The following is a 25,080-nucleotide window of genomic DNA, read 5'->3' as shown; positions in this document are numbered from 1 at the left end:
GATTGAACAAATGCCTTACCTTAAACCAGAAAACCTGGATCATACTTACCCTCGAAGCCTTCGGAAGCACTCCATGCAAACCGCTCCACACTCACGACACCGGGGCATGTTGGACCTAGGAAAAAAAAGGGAAAAATACATTAGATTAGCAAGATAGTACAAATGCCTTACCTTAAACCGGAAAACCTGGATCATACTTACCCTCGAAGCCTTCGGAAGCACTCCGTGCAACCCGCTGCACACTCACGACACCGGGGCATGTTGGACCTAGGAAAAAAAGAGAAAAATACATTAGATTAGCAAGATAGTACAAATGCCTTACCTTAAACCGGAATACCTGGATCATACTTATCCTCGAAGCCTTCGGAAGCACTCCGTGCAACCCGCTGCACACTCACGACACCGGGGCATGTTGGACCTAGGAAAAAAGAGAAAAATACATTAGATTAGCAAGATAGAACAAATGCCTTACCTTAAACCGGAAAACCTGGATCATACTTACCCTCGAAGCCTTCGGAAGCACTCCGTGCAACCCGCTGCACACTCACGACACCGGGGCATGTTGGAACTAGGGAAAAAAGAGAAAAATACATCAGATTAGCAAGATTGAACAAATGCCTTACCTTAAACCGGAAAACCTGGATCGTACTTACCCTCGAAGCCTTCGGAAGCACTCCGTGCAACCCGCTTCACACTCACGACACCGGGGCATGTTGGACCTAGGAAAAAAAGAGAAAAATACATTAGATTAGCAAGATAGAACAAATGCCTTACCTTAAACCGGAAAACCTGGATCATACTTACCCTCGAAGCCTTCGGAAGCACTCCGTGCAACCCGCTGCACACTCACGACACCGGGGCATGTTGGAACTAGGGAAAAAAGAGAAAAATAAATCAGATTAGCAAAATAGAACAAATGCCTTACCTTAAACCGGAAAACCTGGATCATACTTACCCTCGAATCTTCGGAAGCACTCCGTGCAACCCGCTGCACACTCACGACACCGGGGCATGTTGGACCTTGGAAATAAAACAGAAAAATACATTAGAATATGAGAGGAGACCTGTAGACACGAGCCGGACACCAGCCAGAAGAAACCTGAAAACAAAAATAAAAATTACATGACAAGAGCACAAAGTAGAAGATGGCTAACAAAAAAAAATACCTGCACAAGTCGCACTTACCTAAATCTTGCTGCATCACGTACCTCGGAGAACTCTCTGTAAGATGGCGCCAACCGCAGATTCAATAAAAAATAACGTGCCCCACCCTGACGTATTAAAATAAGATACATCCCCAAAAATAAGAGTAACAGCACTTTCGATAAAAACACATACATACCAATATGATAAAAAAAAATGAAATTACAAAGAGAAAAATACATTATGTTAGTAAAATTGAACAAATGCCTTACCTTAAACAGGAAAACAGGATCATACTTACTCTCGAAGCCTTCGGAAGCACTCCGTGCAACCCGCTGCACACTCATGACACTGGGGCATGTTGGACCTAGGAAAAAAAGGGAAAAATACATTAGATTAGCAAGATAGTACAAATGCCTTACCTTAAACCGGAAAACCTGGATCATACTTACCCTCGAAGCCTTCGGAAGCACTCTGTGCAACCCGCTGCACACTCACGACACCGGGGCATGTTGGAACTAGGGAAAAAAGAGAAAAATACATCAGATTAGCAAGATTGAACAAATGCCTTACCTTAAACCGGAAAACCTGGATCGTACTTACCCTCGAAGCCTTCGGAAGCACTCCGTGCAACCCGCTGCACACTCACGACACCGGGGCATGTTGGACCTAGGAAAAAAAGAGAAAAATACATTAGATTAGCAAGATAGAACAAATGCCTTACCTTAAACCGGAAAACCTGGATCATACTTACCCTCGAAGCCTTCGGAAGCACTCCGTGCAACCCGCTGCACACTCACGACACCGGGGCATGTTGGAACTAGGGAAAAAAGAGAAAAATAAATCAGATTAGCAAAATAGAACAAATGCCTTACCTTAAACCGGAAAACCTGGATCATACTTACCCTCGAAGCCTTCGGAAGCACTCCGTGCAACCCGCTGCACACTCACGACACCGGGGCATGTTGGACCTTGGAAATAAAACAGAAAAATACATTAGATTATGAGAGGAGACCTGAAGACACGAGCCGGACACCAGCCAGAAGAAACCTGAAAACAAAAATAAAAATTTACATGACAAGAGCACAAAGTAGAAGATGGCTAACAAAAAAAAATACCTGCACAAGTCGCACTTACCTAAATCTTGCTGCATCACGTACCTCGAAGAACTCTCTGTAAGATGGCGCCAACCGCAGATTCAATAAAAAATAACGTGCCCCACCCTGACGTATTAAAATAAGATACATCCCCAAAAATAAGAGTAACAGCACTTTCGATAAAAACACATACATATCAATATGATAAAAAAAATGAAATTACAACGAGAAAAATACATTATGTTAGTAAAATTGAACAAATGCCTTACCTTAAACAGGAAAACAGGATCATACTTACCCTCGAAGCCTTCGGAAGCACTCCGTGCAACCCGCTGCACACTCACGACACCGGGGCATGTTGGACCTTGGAAATAAAACAGAAAAATACATTAGAATATGAGAGGAGACCTGTAGACACGAGCTGGACACCAGCCAGAAGAAACCTGAAAACAAAAATAAAAATTTACATGACAAGAGCACAAAGTAGAAGATGGCTAACAAAAAAAAATACCTGCACAAGTCGCACTTACCTAAATCTTGCTGCATCACGTACCTCGAAGAACTCTCTGTAAGATGGCGCCAACCGCAGATTCAATAAAAAATAACGTGCCCCACCCTGACGTATTAAAATAAGATACATCCCCAAAAATAAGAGTAACAGCACTTTCGATAAAAACACATACATACCAATATGATAAAAACAATGAAATTACAAAGAGAAAAATACATTAGGTTAGTAAAATTGAACAAATGCATTACCTTAAACAGGAAAACAGGATCATACTTACCCTCGAAGCCTTCGGAAGCACTCCGTGCCAACCGCTCCACACTCACGACACCGGGGCATGTTGGACCTAGGAAAAAAAGAGAAAAATACATTAGATTAGCAAGATTGAACAAATGCCTTACCTTAAACCAGAAAACCTGGATCATACTTACCCTCGAAGCCTTCGGAAGCACTCCATGCAAACCGCTCCACACTCACGACACCGGGGCATGTTGGACCTAGGAAAAAAAAGGGAAAAATACATTAGATTAGCAAGATAGTACAAATGCCTTACCTTAAACCGGAAAACCTGGATCATACTTACCCTCGAAGCCTTCGGAAGCACTCCGTGCAACCCGCTGCACACTCACGACACCGGGGCATGTTGGACCTAGGAAAAAAAGAGAAAAATACATTAGATTAGCAAGATAGTACAAATGCCTTACCTTAAACCGGAATACCTGGATCATACTTATCCTCGAAGCCTTCGGAAGCACTCCGTGCAACCCGCTGCACACTCACGACACCGGGGCATGTTGGACCTAGGAAAAAAGAGAAAAATACATTAGATTAGCAAGATAGAACAAATGCCTTACCTTAAACCGGAAAACCTGGATCATACTTACCCTCGAAGCCTTCGGAAGCACTCCGTGCAACCCGCTGCACACTCACGACACCGGGGCATGTTGGAACTAGGGAAAAAAGAGAAAAATACATCAGATTAGCAAAATAGAACAAATGCCTTACCTTAAACCGGAAAACCTGGTTCATACTTACCCTCGAAGCCTTCGGAAGCACTCCGTGCAACCCGCTGCACACTCACAACACCGGGGCATGTTGGACCTTGGAAATAAAACAGAAAAATACATTAGAATATGAGAGGAGACCTGTAGACACGAGCCGGACACCAGCCAGAAGAAACCTGAAAGCAAAAATAAAAATTACATGACAAGAGCACAAAGTAGAAGATGGTTAACAAAAAAAAATACCTGCACAAGTCGCACTTACCTAAATCTTGCTGCATCACGTACCTCGGAGAACTCTCTGTAAGATGGCGCCAACCGCAGATTCAATAAAAAATAACGTGCCCCACCCTGACGTATTAAAATAAGATACATCCCCAAAAATAAGAGTAACAGCACTTTCGATAAAAACACATACATACCAATATGATTAAAAAAAATGAAATTACAAAGAGAAAAATACATTATGTTAGTAAAATTGAACAAATGCCTTACCTTAAACAGGAAAACAGGATCATACTTACTCTCGAAGCCTTCGGAAGCACTCTGTGCAACCCGCTGCACACTCATGACACTGGGGCATGTTGGACCTAGGAAAAAAAGGGAAAAATACATTAGATTAGCAAGATAGTACAAATGCCTTACCTTAAACCGGAAAACCTGGATCATACTTACCCTCGAAGCCTTCGGAAGCACTCCGTGCAACCCGCTGCACACGCACGACACCGGGGCATGTTGGAACTAGGGAAAAAAGAGAAAAATACATCAGATTAGCAAGATTGAACAAATGCCTTACCTTAAACCGGAAAACCTGGATCGTACTTACCCTCGAAGCCTTCGGAAGCACTCCGTGCAACCCGCTTCACACTCACGACACCGGGGCATGTTGGACCTAGGAAAAAAAGAGAAAAATACATTAGATTAGCAAGATAGAACAAATGCCTTACCTTAAACCGGAAAACCTGGATCATACTTACCCTCGAAGCCTTCGGAAGCACTCCGTGCAACCCGCTGCACACTCACGACACCGGGGCATGTTGGAACTAGGGAAAAAAGAGAAAAATAAATCAGATTAGCAAAATAGAACAAATGCCTTACCTTAAACCGGAAAACCTGGATCATACTTACCCTCGAAGCCTTCGGAAGCACTCCGTGCAACCCGCTGCACACTCACGACACCGGGGCATGTTGGACCTTGGAAATAAAACAGAAAAATACATTAGAATATGAGAGGAGACCTGTAGACACGAGCCGGACACCAGCCAGAAGAAACCTGAAAACAAAAATAAAAATTTACATGACAAGAGCACAAAGTAGAAGATGGCTAACAAAAAAAAATACCTGCACAAGTCGCACTTACCTAAATCTTGCTGCATCACGTACCTCGAAGAACTCTCTGTAAGATGGCGCCAACCGCAGATTCAATAAAAAATAACGTGCCCCACCCTGACGTATTAAAATAAGATACATCCCCAAAAATAAGAGTAACAGCACTTTCGATAAAAACACATACATACCAATATGATAAAAAAAAATGAAATTACAAAGAGAAAAATACATTATGTTAGTAAAATTGAACAAATGCCTTACCTTAAACAGGAAAACAGGATCATACTTACTCTCGAAGCCTTCGGAAGCACTCCGCGCAACCCGCTGCACACTCATGACACTGGGGCATGTTGGACCTAGGAAAAAAAGGGAAAAATACATTAGATTAGCAAGATAGTACAAATGCCTTACCTTAAACCGGAAAACCTGGATCATACTTACCCTCGAAGCCTTCGGAAGCACTCCGTGCAACCCGCTGCACACGCACGACACCGGGGCATGTTGGAACTAGGGAAAAAAGAGAAAAATACATCAGATTAGCAAGATTGAACAAATGCCTTACCTTAAACCGGAAAACCTGGATCGTACTTACCCTCGAAGCCTTCGGAAGCACTCCGTGCAACCCGCTTCACACTCACGACACCGGGGCATGTTGGACCTAGGAAAAAAAGAGAAAAATACATTAGATTAGCAAGATAGAACAAATGCCTTACCTTAAACCGGAAAACCTGGATCATACTTACCCTCGAAGCCTTCGGAAGCACTCCGTGCAACCCGCTGCACACTCACGACACCGGGGCATGTTGGAACTAGGGAAAAAAGAGAAAAATAAATCAGATTAGCAAAATAGAACAAATGCCTTACCTTAAACCGGAAAACCTGGATCATACTTACCCTCGAAGCCTTCGGAAGCACTCCGTGCAACCCGCTGCACACTCACGACACCGGGGCATGTTGGACCTTGGAAATAAAACAGAAAAATACATTGGATTATGAGAGGAGACCTGAAGACACGAGCCGGACACCAGCCAGAAGAAACCTGAAAACAAAAATAAAAATTTACATGACAAGAGCACAAAGTAGAAGATGGCTAACAAAAAAAAATACCTGCACAAGTCGCACTTACCTAAATTTTGCTGCATCACGTACCTCGAAGAACTCTCTGTAAGATGGCGCCAACCGCAGATTCAATAAAAAATAACGTGCCCCACCCTGACGTATTAAAATAAGATACATCCCCAAAAATAAGAGTAACAGCACTTTCGATAAAAAGACATACATACCAATATGATAAAAAAAATGAAATTACAAAGAGAAAAATACATTATGTTAGTAAAATTGAACAAATGCCTTACCTTAAACAGGAAAACAGGATCATACTTACCCTCGAAGCCTTCGGAAGCACTCCGTGCAACCCGCTGCACACTCACGACACCGGGGCATGTTGGACCTTGGAAATAAAACAGAAAAATACATTAGAATATGAGAGGAGACCTGTAGACACGAGCCGGACACCAACCAGAAGAAACCTGAAAACAAAAATAAAAATTACATGACAGGAGCACAAAGTAGAAGATGGCTAACAAAAAAAAATACCTGCACAAGTCGCACTTACCTAAATCTTGCTGCATCACGTACCTCGGAGAACTCTCTGTAAGATGGCGCCAACCGCAGATTCAATAAAAAATAACGTGCCCCACCCTGACGTATTAAAATAAGATACATCCCCAAAAATAAGAGTAACAGCACTTTCGATAAAAACACATACATACCAATATGATAAAAAAAATGAAATTACAAAGAGAAAAATACATTATGTTAGTAAAATTGAACAAATGCCTTACCTTAAACAGGAAAACAGGATCATACTTACTCTCGAAGCCTTCGGAAGCACTCCGTGCAACCCGCTGCACACTCATGACACTGGGGCATGTTGGACCTAGGAAAAAAAGGGAAAAATACATTAGATTAGCAAGATAGTACAAATGCCTTACCTTAAACCGGAAAACCTGGATCATACTTACCCTCGAAGCCTTCGGAAGCACTCCGTGCAACCCGCTGCACACTCACGACACTGGGGCATGTTGGAACTAGGGAAAAAGAGAAAAATACATCAGATTAGCAAGATTGAACAAATGCCTTACCTTAAACCGGAAAACCTGGATCGTACTTACCCTCGAAGCCTTCGGAAGCACTCCGTGCAACCCGCTACACACTCACGACACCGGGGCATGTTGGACCTAGGAAAAAAAGAGAAAAATACATTAGATTAGCAAGATAGAACAAATGCCTTACCTTAAACCGGAAAACCTGGATCATACTTACCCTCGAAGCCTTTGGAAGCACTCCGTGCAACCCGCTGCACACTCACGACACCGGGGCATGTTGGAACTAGCGAAAAAAGAGAAAAATACATCAGATTAGCAAAATAGAACAAATGCCTTACCTTAAACCGGAAAACCTGGATCATACTTACCCTCGAAGCATTCGGAAGCACTCCGTGCAACCCGCTGTACACTCACGACACCGGGGCATGTTGGACTTTGGAAATAAAACAGAAAAATACATTAGATTATGAGAGGAGACCTGAAGACACGAGCCGGACACCAGCCAGAAGAAACCTGAAAACAAAATAAAAATTACATGACAAGAGCACAAAGCAGAAGATTGCTAACAAAAAAAAATACCTGCACAAGTCGCACTTACCTAAATCTTGCTGCATCACGTACCTCGTAGAACTCTCTGTAAGATGGCGCCAACCACAGATTCAATAAAAAATAACGTGCCCCACCCTGAAGTATTAAAATAAGATACATCCCCAAAAATAAGAGTAACAGCACTTTCGATAAAAACACATACATACCAATATGATAAAAAAAAATGAAATTACAAAGAGAAAAATACAGTATGTTAGTAAAATTGAACAAATGCCTTACCTTAAACAGGAAAACAGGATCATACTTACCCTCGAAGCCTTCGGAAGCACTCCGTGCAAACCGCTGCACACTCACGACACCGGGGCATGTTGGACCTAGGAAATAAAACAGAAAAATACATTAGATTAGGAGAGGAGACCTGAAGACACGAGCCGGACACCAGCGAGAAGAAACCTAAAAACAAAAATAAAAATTACATGACAAGAGCACAAAGCAGAAGATGGCTAACAAAAAAAAATACCTGCACAAGTCGCACTTACCTAAATCTTGCTGCATCACGTACCTCGGAGAACTCTCTGTAAGATGGCGCCAACCGCAGATTCAATAAAAAATAACGTGCCCCACCCTGGCGTATTAAAATAAGATACATCCCCGAAAATAAGAGTAACAGCACTTTCGATAAAAACACGTACATACCAATATGATAAAAACAATGAAATTACAAAGAGAAAAACACATTAGGTTAGTAAAATTGAACAAATGCATTACCTTAAACAGGAAAACAGGATCATACTTACCCTCGAAGCCTTTGGAAGCACTCCGTGCGAACCGCTCCACACTCACGACACCGGGGCATGTTGGACCTAGGAAAAAAAGAGAAAAATACATTAGATTAGCAAGATTGAACAAATGCCTTACCTTAAACCAGAAAACCTGGATCATACTTACCCTCGAAGCCTTCGGAAGCACTCCGTGCAAACCGCTCCACACTCACGACACCGGGGCATGTTGGACCTAGGAAAAAAAAGGGAAAAATACATTAGATTAGCAAGATAGTACAAATGCCTTACCTTAAACCGGAAAACCTGGATCATACTTACCCTCGAAGCCTTCGGAAGCACTCCGTGCAACCCGCTGCACACTCACGACACCGGGGCATGTTGGACCTAGGAAAAAAAGAGAAAAATACATTAGATTAGCAAGATAGTACAAATGCCTTACCTTAAACCGGAAAACCTGGATCATACTTACCCTCGAAGCCTTCGGAAGCACTCCGTGCAACCCGCTGCACACTCACGACACCGGGGCATGTTGGAACTAGGGAAAAAAGAGAAAAATACATCAGATTAGCAAAATAGAACAAATGCCTTACCTTAAACCGGAAAACCTGGATCATACTTACCCTCGAAGCCTTCGGAAGCACTCCGTGCAACCCGCTGCACACTCACGACACCGGGGCATGTTGGACCTTGGAAATAAAACAGAAAAATACATTAGAATATGAGAGGAGACCTGTAGACACGAGCCGGACACCAGCCAGAAGAAACCTGAAAACAAAAATAAAAATTACATGACAAGAGCACAAAGTAGAAGATGGCTAACAAAAAAAAATACCTGCACAAGTCGCACTTACCTAAATCTTGCTGCATCACGTACCTCGGAGAACTCTCTGTAAGATGGCGCCAAACGCAGATTCAATAAAAAATAACGTGCCCCACCCTGACGTATTAAAATAAGATACATCCCCAAAAATAAGAGTAACAGCACTTTCGATAAAAACACATACATACCAATATGATAAAAAAAAATGAAATTACAAAGAGAAAAATACATTATGTTAGTAAAATTGAACAAATGCCTTACCTTAAACAGGAAAACAGGATCATACTTACTCTCGAAGCCTTCGGAAGCACTCCGTGCAACCCGCTGCACACTCATGACACTGGGGCATGTTGGACCTAGGAAAAAAAGGGAAAAATACATTAGATTAGCAAGATAGTACAAATGCCTTACCTTAAACCGGAAAACCTGGATCATACTTACCCTCGAAGCCTTCGGAAGCACTCCGTGCAACCCGCTGCACACTCACGACACCGGGGCATGTTGGAACTAGGGAAAAAAGAGAAAAATACATCAGATTAGCAAGATTGAACAAATGCCTTACCTTAAACCGGAAAACCTGGATCGTACTTACCCTCGAAGCCTTCGGAAGCACTCCGTGCAACCCGCTGCACACTCACGACACCGGGGCATGTTGGACCTAGGAAAAAAAGAGAAAAATACATTAGATTAGCAAGATAGAACAAATGCCTTACCTTAAACCGGAAAACCTGGATCATACTTACCCTCGAAGCCTTCGGAAGCACTCCGTGCAACCCGCTGCACACTCACGACACCGGGGCATGTTGGAACTAGGGAAAAAAGAGAAAAATAAATCAGATTAGCAAAATAGAACAAATGCCTTACCTTAAACCGGAAAACCTGGATCATACTTACCCTCGAAGCCTTCGGAAGCACTCCGTGCAACCCGCTGCACACTCACGACACCGGGGCATGTTGGACCTAGGAAATAAAACAGAAAAATACATTAGATTATGAGAGGAGACCTGAAGACACGAGCCGGACACCAGCCAGAAGAAACCTGAAAACAAAAATAAAAATTACATGACAAGAGCACAAAGTAGAAGATGGCTAACAAAAAAAAATACCTGCACAAGTCGCACTTACCTAAATCTTGCTGCATCACGTACCTCGGAGAACTCTCTGTAAGATGGCGCCAACCGCAGAATCAATAAAAAATAACGTGCCCCACCCTGACGTATTAAAATAAGATAAGTCCCCAAAAATAAGAGTAACAGCACTTTCGATAAAAACACATACATACCAATATGATTACAAAAATGAAATTACAAAGAGAAAAATACATTATGTTAGTAAAATTGAACAAATGCCTTACCTTAAACAGGAAAACAGGATCATACTTACCCTCGAAGCCTTCGGAAGCACTCCGTGCAAACCGCTGCACACTCACGACACCGGGGCATGTTGGACCTAGGAAATAAAACAGAAAAATACATTAGATTAGGAGAGGAGACCTGAAGACACGAGCCGGACACCAGCGAGAAGAAACCTAAAAACAAAAATAAAAATTACATGACAAGAGCACAAAGCAGAAGATGGCTAACCAAAAAAATACATGCACAAGTCGCACTTACCTAAATCTTGCTGCATCACGCACCTCGGAGAACTCTCTGGAAGATGGCGCCAACCGCAGAATCAATAAAAAATAACGTGCCCCACCCTGACGTATTAAAATAAGATACATCCCCGAAAATAAGAGTAACAGCACTTTCGCAAAAAACACATACATATCAATATGATAAAAACAATAAAATTACCAAGAGAAAAATACATCAGATTAGCAAAGATTGAACAAATGCCTTACCTTAAACAGGAAAACAGGATCATACTTACCCTCGAAGCCTTTGGAAGCACTCCGTGCAAACAGCTGCACACTCACGACACCGGGGCATGTTGGACCTAGGTAAAAAAGAGAAAAATACATTAGATTAGCAAGATTGAACAAATGCCTTACCTTAAACAGGAAAAGAGGATCATACTTACCCTCGAAGCCTTCGGAAGCACTCCGTGCAAACAGCTGCACACTCACGACACCGGAGCATGTTGGACCTTGGAAATAAAACAGAAAAATACATTAGATTATGAGAGGAGACCTGAAGACACGAGCCGGACACCAGCGAGAAGAAACCTGAAAACAAAAATAAAAATTACATGACAAGAGCACAAAGCAGAAGATGGCTAACCAAAAAAATACATGCACAAGTCGCACTTACATAAATCTTGCTGTAACACGTACCTCGGAGAACTCTCTGGAAGATAGCGCCAACCGCAGATTCAATAAAAATAATGTGCCCCACCCTGACGTATTAAAGTAAGATACATCCCCAAAAAATAAAGTAACAGCACTTTCGATAAAAACACTTACATACTTATATTATTAAAAAAATTAAATTACCAGGAGAAAAATACATTAGGTTAGTAAAATTGAACAAATGCCTTACCTTAAACAGGAAAACCTGGATCATACTTACCCTCGAAGCCTTCGGAAGCACTCCGTGCAAACCGCTGCACACTCACGACCCCCAGGCATGTTGGACCTAGGAAAAAAAGAGAAAAATACATCAGATTAGCAAGATTGAACAAATGCCTTACCTTAAACCGGAAAACAGGATCATACTTACCCTCGAAGCCTTCGGAAGCACTCCATGCAAACCGCTGCACACTCACGACACCGGGGCATGTTGGACCTAGGAAAAAAAGAGAAAAATACATCAGATTACCAATATTAAACAAATGCCTTACCTTAAACCGGAAAACCTGGATCATACTTACCCTCGAAGCCTTCGGAAGCACTCCGTGCAACCCGCTGCACACTCACAACACCGGGGCATGTTGGACCTAGGGAAAAAAGAAAAAAATACATTAGATTAGCAAGATAGAATAAATGCCTTACCTTAAACCGGAAAACCTGGATCATACTTACCCTCGAAGCCTTCGGAAGCACTCCGTGCAAACAGCTGCACACTCACGACACCGGGGCATGTTGGACCTAGGGAAAAAAGAGAAAAATACATCAGATTAGCAAGATTGAACAAATGCCTTACCTTAAACCGGAAAACCTGGATCATACTTACCCTCGAAGCCTTCGATAGCACTCCGTGCAACCCGCTGCACACTCACAACACCGGGGCATGTTGGACCTAGGGAAAAAAGAGAAAAATACATCAGATTAGCAAGATTGAACAAATGCATTACCTTAAACAGGAAAACAGGATCATACTTACCCTCGAAGCCTTCGGAAGCACTCCATGCAAACCGCTGCACACTCACGACACCGGGGCATGTTGGACCTAGGAAAAAAAGAGAAAAATACATCAGATTAGCAAAATAGAACAAATGCCTTACCTTAAACCGGAAAACCTGGATCATACTTACCCTCGAAGCCTTCGGAAGCACTCCGTGCGAACCGCTGCACACTCACGACACCGGGGCATGTAGGATCTAGGGAAAAAGAGAAAAATACATTAGGGTAGCAAAATTGAACACATGGCTTACCTTAAACCGGAAAACCAGGATCATACTTACCCTCGTAGCCTTCGGAAGCACTCCGTGCAACCTGCTGCACACTCACGACACCGGGGCATGTTAGACCTAGGGAAAAAAGAGAAAAATACATTACGGTAGCAAAATTGAACATATAGCTTACCTTAAACACCGAAAGCCAGGCAACAATGGCGGCCGCAAACATCCGAAAATTTCGGAATCGGGGGCGTGTTTTTGGCGTTCTGAGTGATGGATGACGTCACAGTCGAAAGAACGCAAAAAAACACGCCCCCAAATCCGAAATAGACGGGGCTTCACTGGAGTGACTCACTTCTCCTCCAATGGCTGGCCTCCGTTTAGGAAGCCAGCCAATGGAGGAGAATAGAGGAGAGAGGCGGGTTCAAGCCCCCAGACTCCAAAACATTAAATCTCCTCCCGGAGACTGCGCAAGCGCAGCCTACGGTCCTCGACCTAAAAATATAATGGCTAAGAATCACCGCTTGTCCCAACAAACTCCGCTTTACTCCCCCACACTGCCTCTGGCTTGCCCTCCCTGAGGCAGTGCCTACTACACTGCAGGGTAACTCCATGCTTTAACGGATTGTCCGCGTTGGAAATAGAAATTAACTGGGCACTATAAAGGAGGTACAGGAAATGGAGGAATGGTTGAGGGACTGGGGTCTGCAGAGTGTGAGTGCAGTAAGAAAGGAGCCCAGGCTGGAGGGAAGAGTAGCAAGAGAAAGAGAGCGCGAAGCCCATCATTAGCACTCCGAGTGGCCTGACATTGGGAGAGCGGACTGAGAGATTTAAAAATTCTGGACACTAATGTACCCATCAATGGAAAGACTAACATTCCATGCATCCTATGGATTTCATGCGGCAATGCTTGTCATGTCCACACAGTGTCTTGTGCAGCAAGACAGGAAGCAGGAATGGGGAGGAAGGAGTGGGAGGGGGATGCCGGGAGGGCACACTGCTCCTGAACACTGGTCTCTGCTTCCAGGACAGGTGAGGAGAGGAGAAGAACACAATGTTCCTGCTCTGAAATTAGCATCAGAGCACAGACAGCATTGGGGAGGGGCGAATGGAGCAAAGAGGCCCGGGGGTGGGGGGGATATTACCTGTGGCAACAGAGGGGGGGCACAACTGGCCGCCCTGGGCCATTACATAGAGGAAAAGGCGTCAAACAGGGAGGGTGGGGTGCATCGCCTGCAGCTACAGGGGGGAAGAGGGAAGGGGGGAATGGGAGAAGTGGTTACGTAATAGGGGCAGACGGAACTGGGAGCATGAATCACCATGGTGGTGGGAGGTAAAGGGGCGGAGCGGAGCAAGCCGGCATCGGGTATTACTAGCAGCGCAGAGGAGAGAGTGCAACCAGCGATTGCAAGAAAATAGGAGGGGCAGGGGAAGCAGACAAGAAGGGAGGAGGAGGTGAAACGAGCTGAGAAGGGAATGAATGGCAGAGCTCAGAGTAGAGTGAAAGAAAAGGATGAGTGGAAAAGCAGTGAGGGCACAAGATAGTGAAGGCGGTAGGGAAAATACATGAATAAGGGTGCAAAGGCCACGAATAGAGCAGTGGCGGGTCTTTAGAGGGTGGGCAAAAAAGGTGCGTTGAGGACATATGAGTGAAATGAGCACGAGAAGAGAGTAACAAGCTGTCGCTACGCAATGGAATTATCAAGCGAAAGCGCAACATGCCCGTTGTGCCTGCCCGCAGCCCTGCCTCCTTTTGGGACGGCCATCCGGACTGGATCACTGCATTATTGGTGGCGCCAGCCAATGGAAATGAGGGGCGGGCTTCAAGCCCTCTTCTCAAAGTCCTCGTTCACAATAGATCTCGCTGAGCGACCAGCGCATGCACTGCAACGCAAGGCAAGACCTAAAACGCAGTAACATAAGGGTATTTTTTATTGTTGTTTTTCCTTTTGACAGTTTTATATAGTGTGAATTCAGCTCAAGATAAAGGCTATTTGAGCGCTATTCATGAGCACCAATTACAGTACACAAGATCAGATTTTTTTATTTAAGGGCCTGGGAGATGAAATGATCTGCTCTGAATCACAGGATGATGAGCGGACGCTGGGACTCAAACCTGATTCCCCATCTCTGCAACTCTGGCCATTAGGCCACACCTGCCTATGCACACGCAAGGCATGAAAGCTGGAGGATATTGTTCTTGGGAAGGACACCGGGGCCAAGGTGACAATGGCCTATGAGCTGAGCAACTGAACAACAGCGAGGCCCCTTCTATTATTAAATGATTCCCCAGCCCTCCAGCGCAGGAGCACCCGAACAACAGCGAGGCCCCTGCTATTACAAAATGATTCCACGGCCCTCCAGCGCAGGAGCACCCGAACAACAGCGAGGCCCCTTCTATTACAAAATGATTTCCCAGCCCTCCAGCGCAGGAGCACCCGCACAACAGCGAGGCCCCTTCTATTACAAAATGATTCCAGCGCAGGAGCACCCGAACAACAGCGAGGCCCCTTCTATTACAAAATGATTCCCCAGCCCTCCAGCGCAGGAGCACCCGCACAACAGCGAGGCCCCTTCTATTACAAAATGATTCCCCAGCCCTCCAGCGCAGGAGCACCCGCACAACAGCGAGGCCCCTTCTATTACAAAATGATTCCAGCGCAGGAGCACCCGAACAACAGCGAGGCCCCTGCTATTACAAAATGATTCCCAGGCCCTCCAGCGCAGGAGCACCCGAACAACAGCGAGGCCCCTGCTATTACAAAATGATTCCCCAGCCCTCCAGCGCAGGAGCACCCGAACAACAGCGAGGCCCCTTCTATTACAAAATGATTCCCCGGCCCTCCAGCGCAGGAGCACCCGCACAACAGCGAGGCCCCTTCTATTACACAATGATTCCCCGGCCCTCCAGCGCAGGAGCACCCGAACAACAGCGAGGCCTCTGCTATTACAAAATGATTCCACGGCCCTCCCCGGCCCTCCCCTACCTCAGGGCGATGGCCTGGCAGGGCAGGGGGTAAATCACAAAACACAGCTGCTGGGCCATCCGCGGGGTTGGGGGAGGCTGAGGTGAAGATGGCGCAAGTTTACAACATCACCTGCCCCCACAGCCAGACCCATCCTTCCTTGCCCGCTATGCCCTGAATGAGAAGGGCCATGGGCGAGGGGTTAATGCAAACACTGTTTCTGGGCTGCGTGGGCCCCAGGGGGGGCAGGTGAAAATGGCTTAAAGGCCTGAGCAACACCTGGCCGCCAGGAAGGTTGATTCTGGCCACACAATCACCCGCTCCCCAGCCCATCCTCAGCGTGATTGCTTGGCAGGGTAGGGGGTCAAGGAAAGGCCACAGCTGATAATCGCTGAAGGGCCATATCACATGGCCGCCCTGCGAGGCTGCTTTACTCTCCCTGTCCAGTGCCCTCTGTGGACTGGGAAAGGGGAAAAAAAAACCCTGCTATTACAAAATGATGGGCACTGAGACACCGGCCCTTCGGCCAGTGCCCGAGTGCCCGCAGCACCAATCCTTCCCTGGGTGAACCACTCAAACACACACATTGACACACTTCCAGACCGTCCGCGGCCCCAGGAGGCCGCTGCGGCTTTGACGAGGTCAGTCACCGCCAGTGACTGATGATCCTACGGGTGATGTGAGTGACTTCTATGGTGCCACCACCCTCAGGGGGGGGGGTACCTGGACTTCAGTTGTGGCTGACGGCGCCGCGGCCCCTTTGTAAGGCGCTCGGTATCGCCAACATTGAGGACTACATTTCTCCGGCTCCCCAAAGATATTGGGTTCGCATATGGTCTCAGCCTGAATTGACATCATATAGACGTACATTGCAAGATATCATGAAGCAGCCAGCCTATCACAAGCTGCCATGGTTTGCTCGTTTGTCAGACGTTCTGACCACCCTTGGCTTCAATGAATATTGGCTTCACCCTGAAACCATCACAAAGGATCGCCTTGGTGTGGTAACAAAGGCATATTGGCGCTACAAATAACCAATAATCATGAGCCACTCAGGTGCCTTATCAAAGCGCTGTTTTTCTTTCAATCAAGAATTGGGTTTAATCTATTATACGTACATTAAGAATTGATGGATCTGGTTGCAAGGTTCAGCAAGTTACGCCGCGGGGATTGTTGTTGAAAGAATGCGTGTTGACAAAATGAGTGGCTAGCAAAGGTCGCTTGTTTTTTAAACTTATTTTATATTGTATTAAAGGAAAGAGATGCATATATTCTCATTTGTGTGTGAAATAGGACTAATATTTTAGTATAGGAACTAATATGATCTTAAATGAACCGCATAGTTTTTTAAAAAGATTTTTAATTGTGCCGTAGTATTTGATCTGATGAATTATTGCCGATAATTGAGCTGTATATTAAATTTTAATTTTTATGGCTTGTTTGGCTGAAACAATAAACAACCTGATTTGTGACTGACACTGCCCCAGCCCCCCTGGCAGCTAGAATAGTGCAGTCCACTCCTGAAGTGGGAGGTCAGGTGTCCGGTGGGTCGCATTGACCAGCAGCATGTTAGACCCCACAGAGTGTGGCTCTAGTGCTCACCTCTTGTGTGACCCCTGCCGGAGGGAGAGGGGTGGGGAGGGTCTCACCTCTGGTCTAGGTGGGAACCAATGGCAGAGCTGCAATGGATGCTGCAGCTCCACCATTGGTGGAATTACTCCCCTATGGTGAGGGGCTGCCAAGGCCTGGCCCAGAAGAATAATTTACTACTAGGGGCGTGGCTAAGGATAGTTCAGCAGGTGCAGTGGCACCGGGGCTGAGGGGAGTAAGGAGCTCACTGCACCCCAACTATAGATGTGTTTTTTAACTTCCAGTGTGGGGCATGGAGCCCATTTGCACTGGTAGCAGTAATGCCCACAGCACCCTCGCTGCTTAACTGATTGGCGTCTGCCCTCTAGTGGTGGGGTGGGGGTAGGAGTGAGTAAGAAACGGAGCAGCAGGCGAAGATCGAGGCTGGGAGGCCTGGGGCAGGAACAGCAGGGGGTGCTGAGCTCAGAGGGGGCGGGGGGGGGGGCGTCCTCGGTAGAGCTGTGGGCGGGGCCTGGGGCAGGAACAGCAGGGGTCTCAGTCAGGAGTGAAGAAGCCCTTAATGGACCTGTGGGCGGGACCTGGAGTAGTAACAGTACGGGGTGCTCCGGTGAGGGTCCTCGTTAGAGCTGTGGGCGGGGCCTGGGGCAGGAACAGCAGGGGTCTCAGTCAGGAGTGAAGGCCCTTAATAGACCTGTGGGCGGGGCCTGGGGTACCCACCACCCTCCGGTGAGGGTCCTCGTTTCAGCTGTGGGCGGGGCCAGGTACAGGAGCAGCAGGGGGTGCTCAGCTCAGGAGGGGGGTCCTCGGGAGAGCTCTGGCAGCTGTGTACAGCCAGAGGGGCAGGCGCACAGACACACCCACTGCACACAGAGAGGGACAGACGCACAGACACACCCACTGCAAACAGAGAGGGAAAGACGCACAGACACACCCACTGCACACAGAGAGGGACAGACGCACAGAAACACCCACTGCACACAGAGAGGGGCAGATGCACAGACACACCCACTGCACACAGGGAGGGAGGGACAGACGCACAGAAACAGTGTTTCTGTGCGTCTGTCCCTCCCTCCCTGTGTATCTGCCCCTCTCTGTGTGCAGTGGGTGTTTCTGAAACACCCACTGCACACAGAGAGGGGCAGATGCACAGACACACCCACTGCACACAGAGAGAGAAGTGAAACTTAACTTCACTTCCTGCATTTCTGAATCATGGCGGCAGCAGCTCAGCTCGGGAACCTCAAGGAAGAGGCCACTTGTTCCATCTGTTTGGAATATTTTACTGATCCGGTGATGATCGATTGTGGACACAACTTCTGCCGCTCCTGCATCACCCAGAGCTGGGAGGGAAGAGATGGAAACTTCCCCTGTCCACATGGGGGAAATGTTAAAACAGCTTCATCTGCCCCCCGTGAAGCCCCCGGAGGAGAATCTGTGCGAGAAACATGAGCAGGCACTGCTGCTTTTCTGTGCAGAGGATCAGAGGATGATATGCTGGGTCTGCCGGGAGTCCAAGGAGCATAAAACTCACTCAGCAAGTCCTGTAGAGGAGGCTGCAGAGGAGCACAAGGTACGTCTGTGGGTGTTCAGGGATGACAAAGGCGCTTGGTGAGACACACCAAGGGGCAGTCTAAGAGCACACTGTGTGAGAGTGTTCAGAGATCACAAGTCACCCTTTCTATAAGGTGCCAGAAGGCGCCATGTCACTGGGACAACACATTTCCATTTCTGGATTTTGCTTTTTACATATTTTTATCTGGTGTGTTGAAGCAATAGGGTCCAGTAAAGTGAATCAAAACTACAAATCCCAGAATGCACTGTTATGTTAAATCAAAATCCTAGAAATGAAAAAGTTCTGTCCCGGTGGCATGGAGTCATCTGCTCCCCCTACCTGTGTTATGCCATTGAGGAGGCTGCAGAAGAGCACAGGGTGTGTCTGTGGATACTTATGGATCATAATGCACCCGTGGGCCCCAAAGAGAAGTCTGTGCGAGGAGTGTATGTGGGAGTTCACGATTCACAAGTGAAGACACTGTAAGTTCCTCAGAGGAAGAAGCTGCAGAGGAGCACAAGGTATGTGTGTGGGTGTTCAAGATTCACAAGTGAAGGCATTCTGTACATTCTGCAGAGGAGCACAAGGCAGTCTGTGGACGATTACGATTCAGAATTGAAATCACTCGTTAAGTCTTTAAGAGGATACAATGTGTATTTAGGGGTGTTGTGTGTCCTTAGAGACGGCTGCTGAAAATACAAGGTATGTTTGTTTGTGTTTAGGGATTGTAAGTGAATAGACACCTTGAGGGCTTTATAAGAACCTGCAAAAGAGCACAAAGTGTGTCTGTTCGAGCGCTGGGATCATGGGCCGTATACTGGGAGCCAGTGCTTTAAATGGGGAAAAAATAAGTGCAGGTACTCATTAGAATAGAGGCGTGGCAAGTGGGCGGGGCTAGGGGCGGGACAAAGAGCACTATATGATCGTACCTAAGGACTTCTGTACCAGTTGCAGCACGTCAAACACACGAGGAATGTGTTTATGGCCATAAAACAGATTAACCGATTGCACATGATGCTCCTCCGAAGCAGAGCCAAATCTGCCCTGAATGAGAAACCCAACCTGCGCCTGCCGTGGATGTATTTATTTATTTATTTAATGCGATAACTCCACTAAAGCCACACAACAAAAAATAGATGGAAACGATTTCATGGCATCTTATGTGCTCGGCAATATAATGACTTTAAAAATTTCGTTGAACATAAATGCAAAGCCATGTATTTTCAAATGAGTTGAAACTTCCAAAACAAATGCCAAAGAACAATATCTCGGCTACATTGCAATGTAATCCCCTCTTTATCCATTTTTTGTTGGGCGAAGAAAGAGAAAAAAGCAATAAACTGCCGTTAGATATACTGTGGGCATGGGTGTGACTGGTCAAATGAACAAAAACATGGTTTACCATTACCAGCACCTGGGAGCCTGTGCCCACTGCCAAGATCAAACAGAACACAGAATAGCTCTGCAATGTTCAGCTTCTTTTATACTAGCTCTAGGAACAAGTTCTGCCCTTATGCAGACCTTGAGCCCAGGAGGGAAATGTTATCCCCGTAAACAATAGAGCACTAAGCGGAATACACAAGCGCACCCCCACTCGCTGACGCCTAGTGCCCACACCGTCATTCGCTCCCCCTGCTGGCACCCACACAGCCCCCCACAGTCCCCACCCCAATGATACTCTGACACGTGATTGTGGGAAAGAACTGTTGCAGGTTTATTTTCATACAACACACGTATGACGTTTAGGTGGGTCATCTTACGGGCGATCCAAAGCTGGCAGACCCTCGCTGTCCCGCATGCCTAAAGAGCCGTCTTGCACGGTGAGTTGATGCTCAAACGGTGCAGCACATTGCCATCCTCGTAATACTCCCGCCCCCCCTGTCAGGGCGGAGCGGTGTGGCACACCCCCGGTCAGTTCAGGCCCCCCGACCGCCCGAAGGACTAACGGGGCGCCGACGCGGCTTCCAGGAACCTCCTTCGGCTTCTGGTCCTTGGCTCTGACACCCCTACTGTGCCATGCAGAGGTACCCTTCTTGTACCCTTCTGCCGCAGAGGTACCCTTACTGTACCCGTCTGCCTCCAGATCGCCCTGTAATCGCCACAGCTCTGGGGAGGCTCCCGTCGATGCCAGAGCCCCCCCACTCACTCAGCTACTTACAACCCACCGCTGTCAATGCCTCTTGTATATCCAGGAGGAGCATATCCATCCCTAAACCAGATAAGTGCACCCCATTTTTCTCAAAGTACCCTTCGGTCTTTTCTTGTATAAGTGCATGTCTAATGAAACCAAGGCCTCTCCTCCCCATGAACTTCTGCATGGACCTGTTAACCCTCCTGCGGGGATGCTCTATGGCTGCTGGAGATCTAGCTCCCCTCCATTCTCTCCGGGGGATAATTTCTGATCACAAAAGCTCTGCAGCTCCCAACCTGCTGCTTATTACCCCGAAGTCCCTCTGCATGACCTGTATCAGGGCTCGCCTCCCGGGTGTGACTAGATCGTTCCCGCCCAAGTGAATGATGAGAACATTGGGAGGGCCACCCCTTAATGCCAGTTGTTGCTCTAACTCGGACCTCAATTTGCCCCATTTCATTCCGGAAAGACCCAACCATACAATCCTGCGTCTGTGCGAAAACCCGGGTCCAATTCTTGAGTGCCGCCCAGCGTTCCAATCTGGTGACATACGAATGTCCCATCACCCACACGCAACACACAGCTGTAAAGAGAACAAGATACTTCAATAAAGGGGGAGAAGACACCGCGTTGTCAGCACACGTAGTTTAATAAATCACACTACACACTGTTTACAGGAATATATCAAACAACACCTTAAATGGCACATATTTAACAACCTTCACTGTAAAGTCTACTCCGTGGTATATGCTATACCTAATTGAACCTTTACCGCAAACTTCTGTTGTCTTAAGGACGGATGTAACGCTGGAAACAAGTGGATGACCACCGTCCTATTCTCTTGACTCCCTCAGCCCCCATCCCTGCCTTGAATGCTGACGTGGCCACACCAATCCGAAATGAGTGACTTGAAAATTTCAGCCCTGATCCAGACAGCCCAGCACTGGCCAAGGCTGCCCCCATAATGCGCTCCAGCTGGAACCTAGTTAGTGGTGACCCATCCGCATGCATGAGGAAGTGCCCCGCCAAAAGAGGCCTGATCTTCAAATATTCTCTGACTGTGGCAACTGGGCAGTATCTGGGATCCCCCATCGCTTGAAGCACTATTGTTGAGCCCTTACCGGCCTGATCAGTTTTGGATTTACGGATGTGGAGCACCAGGCTGTCTCTAGCACAAACATCCAACATATCCAAGGCTGCCCCAGATCTATCTGTCTTGGCTTTGGCTACTAGCTCGCTAACCCTGAAGGCGCCAAAGAACGCTAGGCAGAAGGCTGCCGCAAATAGCTGAGCTTCGAATGGGGAACTGGTGACTGCTGGCAGGGATTCTATCATGCGTTGCAGTGCAGGGAATTCAATTGCAGCTCTCTTGTCCGTGGGCTTGTCCACCTCGCGCGCCCACCCCTTGAGTGCTGCCCTCACCCTGAAGGAACCAGTAGGGTCGTCCTCCCCGTTAAGTCTGGAGTCGTGCTTAACCGCTGCCAGGTGGCCACACACCCATGAATGCGTTCTGCCTGTCTCCCTGGCCCATACCACAAAAGTCTCAACTTGCTCATGCATTCCAACTGCTGTTGCTCCTAAGGACACCATCACTGCTCTGAAAGCAGCTAGTTGCGCAGCATATCTTCTCTGGGTGGCCGTGCCAGGGATCCTTGACCCATCTTCTTCAATCGCTCCCCCACCGAAGCAGTCTCCAGAGTGATGCCGGGAATGGAGTCATCGCCACCCTCGCCCACGGCCAGGCCTCTCGGAAACGGAGCCACTGAAAGCGAGAGAGAGCGTCAGCTGCCACATTCTTAACACCTTCAATGTGTCTAGCCCTAAACTCCATGTTATACTGTAGACCTGCTTTAACTAATTCCCTGAGCAAGCTCAGAACTAGGGGGCAAGTGGCTGATAGCCCGTTGATGGCCTTAACCACAGCCATGTTATCTGACCAAAAGACTACCTTCTTGTTGCTAAGCCCGCTTGGCCACAAATGCACCGCTGCCACTATGGGAAAAAGTTCAAGCACCGTTATCTTTGCTGTTACTCCCTTCTTTCGCCATGCATTCGGCCAGCGCATCGCACACCACTCTTCGCCAAAGATAACACCAAAACCCTCCCTACCAGATGCATCTGAAAACAAGCAAAGTTCTTGGCTGCTTTCCCAGGGTGCCCTCCAAATCACAGTACCATTAAAGTTCTCCAAAAAGTCAGCCCACATTTCCAGATCCGCCTTCAGACCAGGACCAAGGCGCACTAGGTGGTGTTTTCTACTGATGTTGGCCATGGCCTTTGCCAATCTACGGGAAAAACCTTGCCCTCCGGTATGACTCGCACTGCAAAGTTCAGCTTGCCCAACAAACTCTGTACCACTTCTAAAGTGGCCTTACCCCTGCCCATCAATGACTTAATGTCCTGCTTCAATTCGCTAACTTTGTCCGCCGGGAGCCTGGATTCACCTCTGACGGTGTCCAACTCGATCCCCAAAAAGGTCAATATTTGTGCTGGACCCTCCATCTAGCCAGGGGCAAGGGGCACCCCCATGTCAGACGCCATTCCTTCAAATGCCCGCAAACCTTCAGCGCACTCCTGGGTCCCTGCCCTGCCGAAAAAGAGGAAATTATCCAGGTAGTGTGTCACTTGAGAGATGCCATGCTTGTTGGTCAGCACCCACTGGAGGAAAGTGCTGAAGGCCTCGAAATAGGCACATGAAACAGCGCAACCCATCGGCATGCAGCGATCAAAGAAATATGCACCCTCCCACTTGAAACCCAGCAGGTGTTGACTAGTTGGATGCACCGGTAGGAGGTGGAACGCCGATTCGATGTCAGCCTTTGCCAACCAAGCCCCCTTCCCGGTCCTCCTTATCATATCGATTGCCATGTCCAGGGAACAATAAGACACCGAACAGGCCCCCTCGTCCAACCAATGATTAACAGAGTTGCCATCTGGGTAGGATAGGTGGTGTATCAAGCGGTAAGCTCCTGGCTGTTTTTTAGGCACTACTCCCAGAGGAGAGACTAAAAAGTGTTCAAGGGGTGGGGCTGCAAAGGGGCCAGCCACCCTCCCAGGGCCACTTTCTTCTTTATTTTCTCACTGACCACTAGGGGGAGTTATCTCGCTGATTTGAGGTGCAAGGCGTCCCTGCTACCCAAGGGTCCCCTGTATGGTATCTTAAAACCATCAACAAAACCCCCAGACAGGAGCTCCCTCTCCTTCAAATGCGGGTATAATCCCACCAATGGAAGTAGAATCTGCAATACAATAGAATCTGCAATACAATAGGTGATGGGCCCTTGGTCGCTACCTGGGGCGGGCTCTGCCTGGCCGGGATTGGTAGGGTAATGATATCAGTTGTCCGTGTGGTCCGTCCGCCCTCCCTGATCCTACTGGCGTGCCCCGTCTGTTCTCTGGGCCTGGGCGGGAGGCAAACTCTGGCTGGTGTTGCAGGTGATGGCTGCATGCTGGGCACCACATTTGCTACAACTATGGGCGAACTTGCACGCTCTTCCCCAGGTGCATGCTCCCCCGTTAAACAGTCTGCAGGTCCCTGAATTAAATCATCTCTGTCCAAACCTCTGGCCCCTACCCCTGCCCCCACGAAAGGACTGCTTGAAAGAGCGCCTAGGGAACTGTTCCCATCTCCTATCGTCTGCCTCGCCCTGCGCCTTGCATGGTGCCTCCTTCTTCTCACTGACTGTCCTGCACATGTGCTTAATCCAGAGTTGGATTTCTTTCTGATCCCATCCTAACTCGGGACAGACAGCAATGTCTTCCTGAAGTCCTGATCATACAGAAACCATCCCATCCCACCAGATTCTCTCGCCTCTTGCTGGATGGTGTTCGCATACTCCATCAGCGCCTCACTCTGGGACGGGTCCTTCTGTACAATTACCGCTGCCAGTATATTGAATGCCTCAGTCCAGTTCTCTATCGTTTTTTCGGGCCAACGCTGGTACCTAACCTTCTTCTCATCCTCTTTCCCCCCACCCATCTTTCTGGTGTCCGCTCCTGCAGTGCT

This window comes from Lissotriton helveticus, chromosome 5_1 (genome assembly GCF_964261635.1).
Source record: "Lissotriton helveticus chromosome 5_1, aLisHel1.1, whole genome shotgun sequence".
NCBI classification, from domain to species: domain Eukaryota; kingdom Metazoa; phylum Chordata; class Amphibia; order Caudata; family Salamandridae; genus Lissotriton; species Lissotriton helveticus.
Note: the sequence above shows the minus strand (reverse complement) of the source record.